The following is a 7,931-nucleotide window of genomic DNA, read 5'->3' on the forward strand; positions in this document are numbered from 1 at the left end:
GTGTGGCTGGAACTTATAACACATGATAGGGAGTAGTAAGAAAGGTAGAGACAGAGAGTGGAGTAGTAGAAGAGCTGGAGAGGTAGACTGTAGATAGCTATTAATCTGAAGGTAACAGAGAATTAATTGATGTTTAAGCAGGGAAGCAATAAGACGGAATTTTAAAAAATAAAAGTAGAGGCTAGATGGAGGATGAACTGGAGTCAAAGAGAACCAAGAAGGAGACATCAAAGGCGGTCAGTTGGTTAACCAAAATAGAGTCTTACAGACACTTGTGGTAAAGCACTAGAGTTCAAGATCTCATATTTGGTCTTCAAGCCCAGAAATCTGATATTTTTAAAAGGATTTTATTCACTCATTTGAGGCAGAGAGAAAGAGCATAAGCAGTAGGGAGGTGCAGAGGAAGAAGGAGAAGCAAACCCCCTGCTGAGCAAGGAGCCCAATATGGGGCTCAATCCCAGGACTCTGGGATCACGATCTGAGCCAAAAGCAGATGCTTAACCACTGAGCGCCACCCAGGTGCCCCAGAAATCTGATTTTCCTAATGCATCTCTCATGGAACAAATACTTGAGGACTGACTCACAATAACCAAGTTCACAAGAAAATGTGGTATAAAATGTAATTCTAATTTACTAATATTCATTTATTCATCAAATAGAACAAATCTACTTTGTATTAAGCAATGTTCTAGGTTGTAGGGACACAAATGTGATTAACAATTTCCTGCCCTCACAGAGTTTAATTCTAGCATGGAATATATTTTCTCGGTGACTAAAATATATTTATGTTTGCTATCCAGAGCAATTCATTACCAGGAAATTTAAGTTGATAATCAAAATATTGTTTGGTGAATGACCAGAAAATAAAGAGTCAGATGATTTTAAAATCCATTTCATTCCAGCCACAGGTAAGCCTAAGAAAGTATTTGTGCTCTAGAACAAGTGTGCCTTATAATAGCTAGCTAAACAATATTTTTTGGATTTATGATTTCTCTATCCTGAACATTGCTGGAGGAAAACAAGCATGGCCATCAAGTATACTACAAAACTGTAGTAATCAAACAGCATGGTACTGGCACAAAAACAGACACATAGGTCAAGGAAACAGAATAGGAAGCCCAGAAATCAACTCATGTTTATGGTCAATTAGTCTTCAACAAAGGAGGCAAGAATATACAATGGAAAAAACACAAGTCTCTTCAACAAATGATGCTGGGAAAACTGGACAGCTACATGCAAAAAAATGAAATTGGACCACTTTCTTACACCATACACAAAAATATACTCAAAATGGATTAAAGTCCTAAGTGTGAGACCTAAAACCATAAAACTCCTAGAAGAAAACATAGGCAGTAATTTCTTTAACAATGAACACAGAAACATTTTTCTAAGTATTCAGATGAGGGAAACAAAAGCAAAATTAAACTATGGAGACTAAACCAAAATAAAAAGGTTTTGCACAGTGAAGGAAACCATCAACAAAATGGCAAGAAAACCTACTGAATGGGAGAAGATATTTGCAAATAATATATCCTATAAAGCATTAATATCCAAAATACATAAAGAACTTATACAACTCAACACCAAAAAAAAAAAACACACAAAAAAAACAAAAAAACCCCAAAACAAATAAACTGATTTAAAAATGAACAGAGTGGGGCACCTGGGTGGCTCAGTTGGTTAAGCATCCAACTCTTGATTTTGGCTCAGGTCCAGATCTCACGGAGGTGTGAGATCAAGCCCTGCATCAGGCTCTGTGATAGATGTGCAGCCTGCTTAAGATTCTATCTCTCCCTCTGCCCTTCCCACCCCTTAAAAAAAATGAGCAGAGGAGCTGAACAGACATTTTTCCAAAGAAGACAAATGACCAAGAGACATATGAAAAGATGCTCAACATCACTAATCAGGGAAATGCAAATCAAAACCACAAAGAAATATCACCTTACATCTTCCAGAATAGCTAGAATTAAAAACACAAGAAACAACAAGTATTGGTGAAGATATAAAGAAAAAGGAACTGGGGCACCTGGGTGGCTCAGTGTTTGAGCGTCTGCCTTTGGCTCAGGTCGTGATCCCGGGGTCTTGGGATCAAGTCCTGCATTAGGCTCCCCGCAGGAAGCCTGCTTCTCCCTCTGCCTATGTCTCTGCCTGCCTCTCTCTCTGTGTCTGTCATGAATAAATAAAAAAATCTTAAAAAAAAAAGAAAAAGAAAAAGGAACCCTTGTGCACTGTTAGTGAGAATACAAATTGGTACACCTGCTGTAGAAAACAATATTAAAATATTAATATATTAAATATTAAAAAAGAATTATCACATGATCCAGTAATTTCACCACTAGGTATTTACCTAAAGAAAACAAAAATACAAATTCCAAAAGTTATATGCACCCATATGTTTACTGCAATATTACTTATAACAGCCAAGCTATGGAAGCAGCTCAAGTGTCCATCCATACATGAATGGAAAAAAAAAAGATGTGGTATTTATCTGGAATTAAAATACATAAAGTTATAAATCAAGCTAAAAAAATGACATGGTATATACAATGGAATAGTAGCCATAGAAAGGAATGAGATCTTGCTGTTTGCAATAACATGGTTGGCCGTAGAGTGTATAATGCCAAATGAAATAAGTCAGACAAAGACATATACCACATGATTTCACTCACATGTGAAATTTAAGAAACTAAATGAAATAACAAAAAAAAAAATGAGACAAAAAACCAAACTCTTAAATACAGAGGACAAACTGGTGGGTGGGGGTGGTAAACAGGTAACATAGATAAAAGGGATTAAGAGTACACTTATCATGATAATCACTGAGTTATGTATAGAATTGTCAAATTATTACATTGTACACCTGAAACTAACATAACACTTTATATTAATTATACTTCAATAACAATAATAAAAAAGATTATTTCTCCTTTGTACGAAAAGAAGAAAAAAAAACCAATCCAATCCAATCCAAGCAGAGTCTTCTCTTTCTAGGTTCCAGGTAAACCATTTCAATTCTAATACACTTTTTCAGACATATTGTAATATAATTGGTTTTAATTATGTTAGCTTCAGTAATTTTTTTTACCATATATGACTAAATAAAGGCTCCAACTTAAACTACACCACTGTAAGCAATTACATTAAAAATTTAACACTGGGCAGCCCTGGTGGCACAGCGGTTTAGCGCTGCCTGCAGCCAGGGGTGTGATCCTGGAGACCTGGGATTGAGTCCCACGTTGGGCTCCCTGCATGGAACCTGCTTATCCCTCTGCCTGTATCTCTGCCTCTCTCTTTCTTTGTCTCTCATGAATAAATAAATAAAATATTTTTTAAAAAAATTAACACTATTGGACTTTCATCCATTAATTCAACAAATTATCAAGGAATTTATATACATTCTAGAAGTGAAGTGAGATTATGAAAATCACAAGTAAACAATTGACCAATAAATTAGACAAATTGTGTTAAGTGTAATGAAGGAAAAGGTCAAGAGGAAAATGTTGTAGTATCCAAGAAAGACCTGACAGTCACCTAGACCAAACTAGTGTGGCAGTGGAGATAGAAAGAAGTGGTTGGATTTGAGATTTATTTTCGACACATAATCAACCAGACTTGATAATGAACTGGAGGAAGAAGATGAAGAAAAGGAAGGAATCAAGTCGACCCCTAGGTTTCTGACTTCAGCAACTGGGTAGACAGCAGTGCCCTTAATTTATGAGATGAGGAAGACCTGCAGTAAGAAATATGCAGAATTCTGTTTTAAATACAGTGACTTTGAGATTTCTATAAGATAAGCAAATGTAGAAAAGTAGGTACTTGGATATGTGAGGCCGGAACTCAGTGGAGAGGTTTGGGTTGGAAATATAATTTGGGAATCATTACTATAACGACAGTATGTAGAGATAGTATTTTCATTATACTATAGCCTGGTCAAATTGCTTAGAATTGGTGATTCCTAAATCTCAGTGACATATTATCTCACTCATACATCATTTTTACATATGGCTAAATAATTAAGAATTCATTCCTACTAATTTAGTTCCTAAAGGTTAACTCTATTTAAGGCTTCTTTAGTGGGAGCCTCACTATGCCTTCTGCCTACTATATAAATCTAAAGGTTAATTTAATTTCAGAGTTACCAGATGCTTCATTAATATCTCAGTGACTTTTCTCTTTCTTCACCAAAGCCAACCCTTAAAAGATCCCACATAATGGACTACCAACAGATGAAAGGGCTGCATAGGTTTGGATTTCTATGCAGATTAGACTATCTTATGTTCTCGAGGCACCTGGGTGGCTCAGTGAGTGAGCATCTGCCTTCAGCTCAGGTCGTGATCCCAGAATCCTGGGATTGAGTCCAGCATCGGGCTCCCTGTGAGAAGCCTGCTTTTCCCTCTGCCTATGTCTCTGCCTCTCTCTGTGTGTCTCTCATGAATAAATACATAAAATCTTTAAAAAAATAATATTTTATGTTCTCTGTAAATTAAGTATCACTACAAGGATATATGGGCTTGCCTACCAAGTAGAAAGAGTACTGGACTAAGAATCATGAGATCTAGGTTCCAGTTCAAATACTATCACCACTATTTAATTTTATTTAATTCATAGCCTATATAGGCCTGCTATTTTATTGGTCAAGAGAAGAAACTATGGATTATTTTAAAGCCCATGAGAACATAAAATTTAGTATATTCTTCTGTAAAGAATTATCATTACTTACTATTGAGCAGCGGAAGATCAGGACTGGTGCTGAGCATCAAGAATGGCCCCAAATGAAGATTCCAATAGTTTATCTCTGGATTTCTTACCATTTTTTGTGGATTCCATAACTTGCCTTCTGTATGTATTAAACAGAAAAATCAATGATTTCTCTCACTGTAATGAGAAGAAAATTAATAGATGACTATGTATTTTGCAGAAGTTCCTAATGAAAGAGGTTAGGAAGATACAAATGATTGTGTCGATGTTCTTATTAGTTTAGTCTAAGTAAAACTATCTCTTGGAAAATCTAGAAAAACTTAGCTATCAAAGCTTTGTAATTTCTGCCAGCTTCCCAGGGGATCTTGGCTTTCCTGGAAAACAAACTACTACCTTGGGGGATGTCTAAAATCTCTGAAGAGTCTCTTGCAAGTAGCCAGTTCAGGGAGGTCAGATCTGGGACCATGCTGTAAAGGAAAAGCTTTTGCAGAAAAGTGACCAAGACTATTTACTAAGCATAATAGCATTTCTCAAACAGGAAGCAGAGGTACTATAAGGCCGCATTAAGATTTTTTGTGTCTGGGGCAGCCTGGGTGGCTCAGCGGTTTAGCGCCACCTTCAGTCCAGGTCCTGATCCTGGAGACTAGGGATCGAGTCCCACGTCTGGCGCCTGGCATGGAGCCTGCTTCTCCCTCTGCCTGTGTCTCTGCCTCTCTCTGTGTCTCTCATGGATAAATAAAATCTTGAAAAAAAAAAAAAAAAGGCTTTTTGTGTCTTTGTGTGAGCTAAATAACTTAAGGGTGATTTCCTAAGTGGTGATTTCTCCACTTTGATCTGTTCTCATCTCCTTTTGTTTCTCCCCATTTCATTTGTCTATGCTTTGTTTTAGTCTTCATTTTTCTAGTTGAACAGGCTTTTCAGAACCTGAGAAATAGGCCACACTATTTCTCTCTTTAAGATTTCCCCAAAGTGATTTAGGGATTCTCATGCCCCCAAAATTTGTTACCTCTCAAAGACCCAAGACATAAATGGTATATACCAGTGACTCTCAAACATGGGTGATATGGTAATGTCTGGAGACATATTTGATTGTTAAAATGAAGGTAAGGTGCCACTGACATGATAGGCCAAGGATGCTGCTAAACATCCTAAAAGGCACAAAATAGCCCCCAACAACAAAGAATTAACTGGCCCCAAATGTCAATAATGCTGCTGTTGAGAAACCCAGGTATAAACAGATATCAATAGCCGAAGATTACTGAGGAGGCACTAGAGCCTCCTTAAGGATGCAAACTCTCAAGGTGGTAAAGTGGCAGACATTAAGATCCTCCTTAAGGATGCAAACTCTCAAGGTGGTAAAGTGGCAGACACTGACATCAGAATTGTCTGGAGTTAGATCCCCAAAACAAGGTTCCTTGTTTTGCTAGCTGTATGATTTTAGACTAATTACTCCACACCATGAAAGCACAGTTTCCTCATTTAGAAAAAGGGGCAATAACGTATTCTCATAACCTGTAAATTCCTTGGAGGCAGGGACCTAATTTTACCTACCATGCTTAGATTAGGGACTAGTATCTAATGGGGAGTACTAAATATCTGTGGATTGTCTCACATAGCTGTTTTGAGGCCTAAAGCATAGCACATTTTTAGGTGATATGAATCACAGTGAAAAGGAGAAAAACAGCCTCTGATAGTGGGAATTAGGCTGGTACCATCAACTGGTAGGTGTTGCCTGTTGATCATAAACAATTTCATGCAACACCAACATCAAAGACACTGACCAGGATGGATTAAGACAAAACCACCACTCCATAATCATGTCTGAATACAAGCAAACAAAGAACTGTGTCCCAATCACATGCACATAAAACAAATTTCTTCCTTCCTAGCTAACATGAGGTACTGTTGCTTCATAATCAATCATAGCTTTAGCTTGGTTCTTGTCCTTTTGTAGATAAGAATCAAAGGGGCTGGGATCCCTGGGTGGCGCAGCGGTTTGGCGCCTGCCTTTGGCCCAGGGCGCGATCCTGGAGACCCGGGATCAAATCCCACGTCAGGCTCCCGGTGCATGGAGCCTGCTTCTCTCTCTGCCTATGTCTCTGCCTCTCTCTCTCTTACTGTGTGCCTATCATAAATAAATAAAATTAAATTAAAAAAAAAAAAAAGAATCAAAGGGGCACCTGGGTGGGGCAGGTGGTAAAGCCTGACTCTCGATTTCCACTCAGGTCATGATCTCAGAGTCCTGAAATGGATCTAGGCATCAGGATGTGCACTCAGCAGAGTCTGCTTCTTTCTTTCTGCTCCTCCTCCATGCTCGCCCGCTCAGTCTCTCTCTAAAATAAATAAATCTTTAAGAAGAATTATTAAAATGTCCCATCATAGAATTACCTCCATTTCCTAACAGCATCCAGTCTAGTGAAAAGGCCTGCTTCCTTGAACACTCCTAGAAGTTACTTAACATAAGCCCAAATCCTGTAAATTCTCTCTGCACCCTCTTCTTGAAATGTCTCTGTCCTTCATGGTGTGTCTCCCACCTTGTGAGGAGACAATAAGCCCAACTTTGTTAAACTCTATAGCAGTGTTTAAGGTGGTCTTCAGCTGGAAGCCACCTACACTTGTGAGAGTCCCTTAAGTGGTAACTGCTATTACTATATATGCTTCACGGGGATTTAATTGCATGGTGCACCCACAGTGTTCAAGCAGAGATTTCATGAACATGTATTTTCAGGCTTCCTGACAGACTGCTGGCAGGCCATTTCTTCTCAGGGGACATCTCTCCTTAAGACTACTGAGAGGACATTTTTGGTTTCGGACCTCCCAGGCCTGAATCCAGCATATCACATTAAATATCTCATTAAGTAAAACCTCTTAGTGACGTGCGCGCCTCCACTTCCAGCTTTTGAGTTCCTCAAGCACTAGAGCATCACAAGGGCGCGTGGTCGAGGTAGTAGCAAGGAAACTAACGCCCTAACGGGTTCATATCACTGAGCGTCTCACCCACCACCCTAACCCAGTAGAAATGGCCCCGAATTCACACCACAAGCCGTGTATATCAGCGCGGGAACCTCTGCGCCACGAAAGACTGAGGTAACAGCAGCCACCGGCACAAACCAGCCCTCTGTCCGATTTCCTCAGACGTCGCACACGCGCACGGACAGCTGGGCGGCCGTCCCCTAAATGCCCGCCTCTTCCAGGCGGACTACAAGTCCCGGCTTGCCTGGCGTCGCGCCGCG

The 7,931-nt window shown here is 39.2% G+C and overlaps 1 protein-coding gene across 1 annotated transcript in view; it reads right to left on the bottom strand.

The window, feature by feature from the left end:
• The window catches only part of ASIP (agouti signaling protein), a 104,257-nt gene extending 96,395 nt beyond the window's left edge, over nt 1-7,862 (bottom strand). Inside the window, exons 1-3 of the transcript XR_003236718.2 lie at nt 7,736-7,862; nt 6,879-7,046; nt 4,721-4,837 (exon numbers count right to left, since the gene is read on the bottom strand). The gene's annotated coding sequence lies outside the window, so the exon portion shown is untranslated. The remainder of the gene's footprint in view (nt 1-4,720; nt 4,838-6,878; nt 7,047-7,735) is intronic.
• Between the last annotated feature and the right edge of the window lie 69 nt (nt 7,863-7,931).

This window comes from Vulpes vulpes, chromosome 14, assembly GCF_048418805.1.
Source record: "Vulpes vulpes isolate BD-2025 chromosome 14, VulVul3, whole genome shotgun sequence".
Classification (NCBI taxonomy): Eukaryota; Metazoa; Chordata; class Mammalia; order Carnivora; family Canidae; genus Vulpes; species Vulpes vulpes.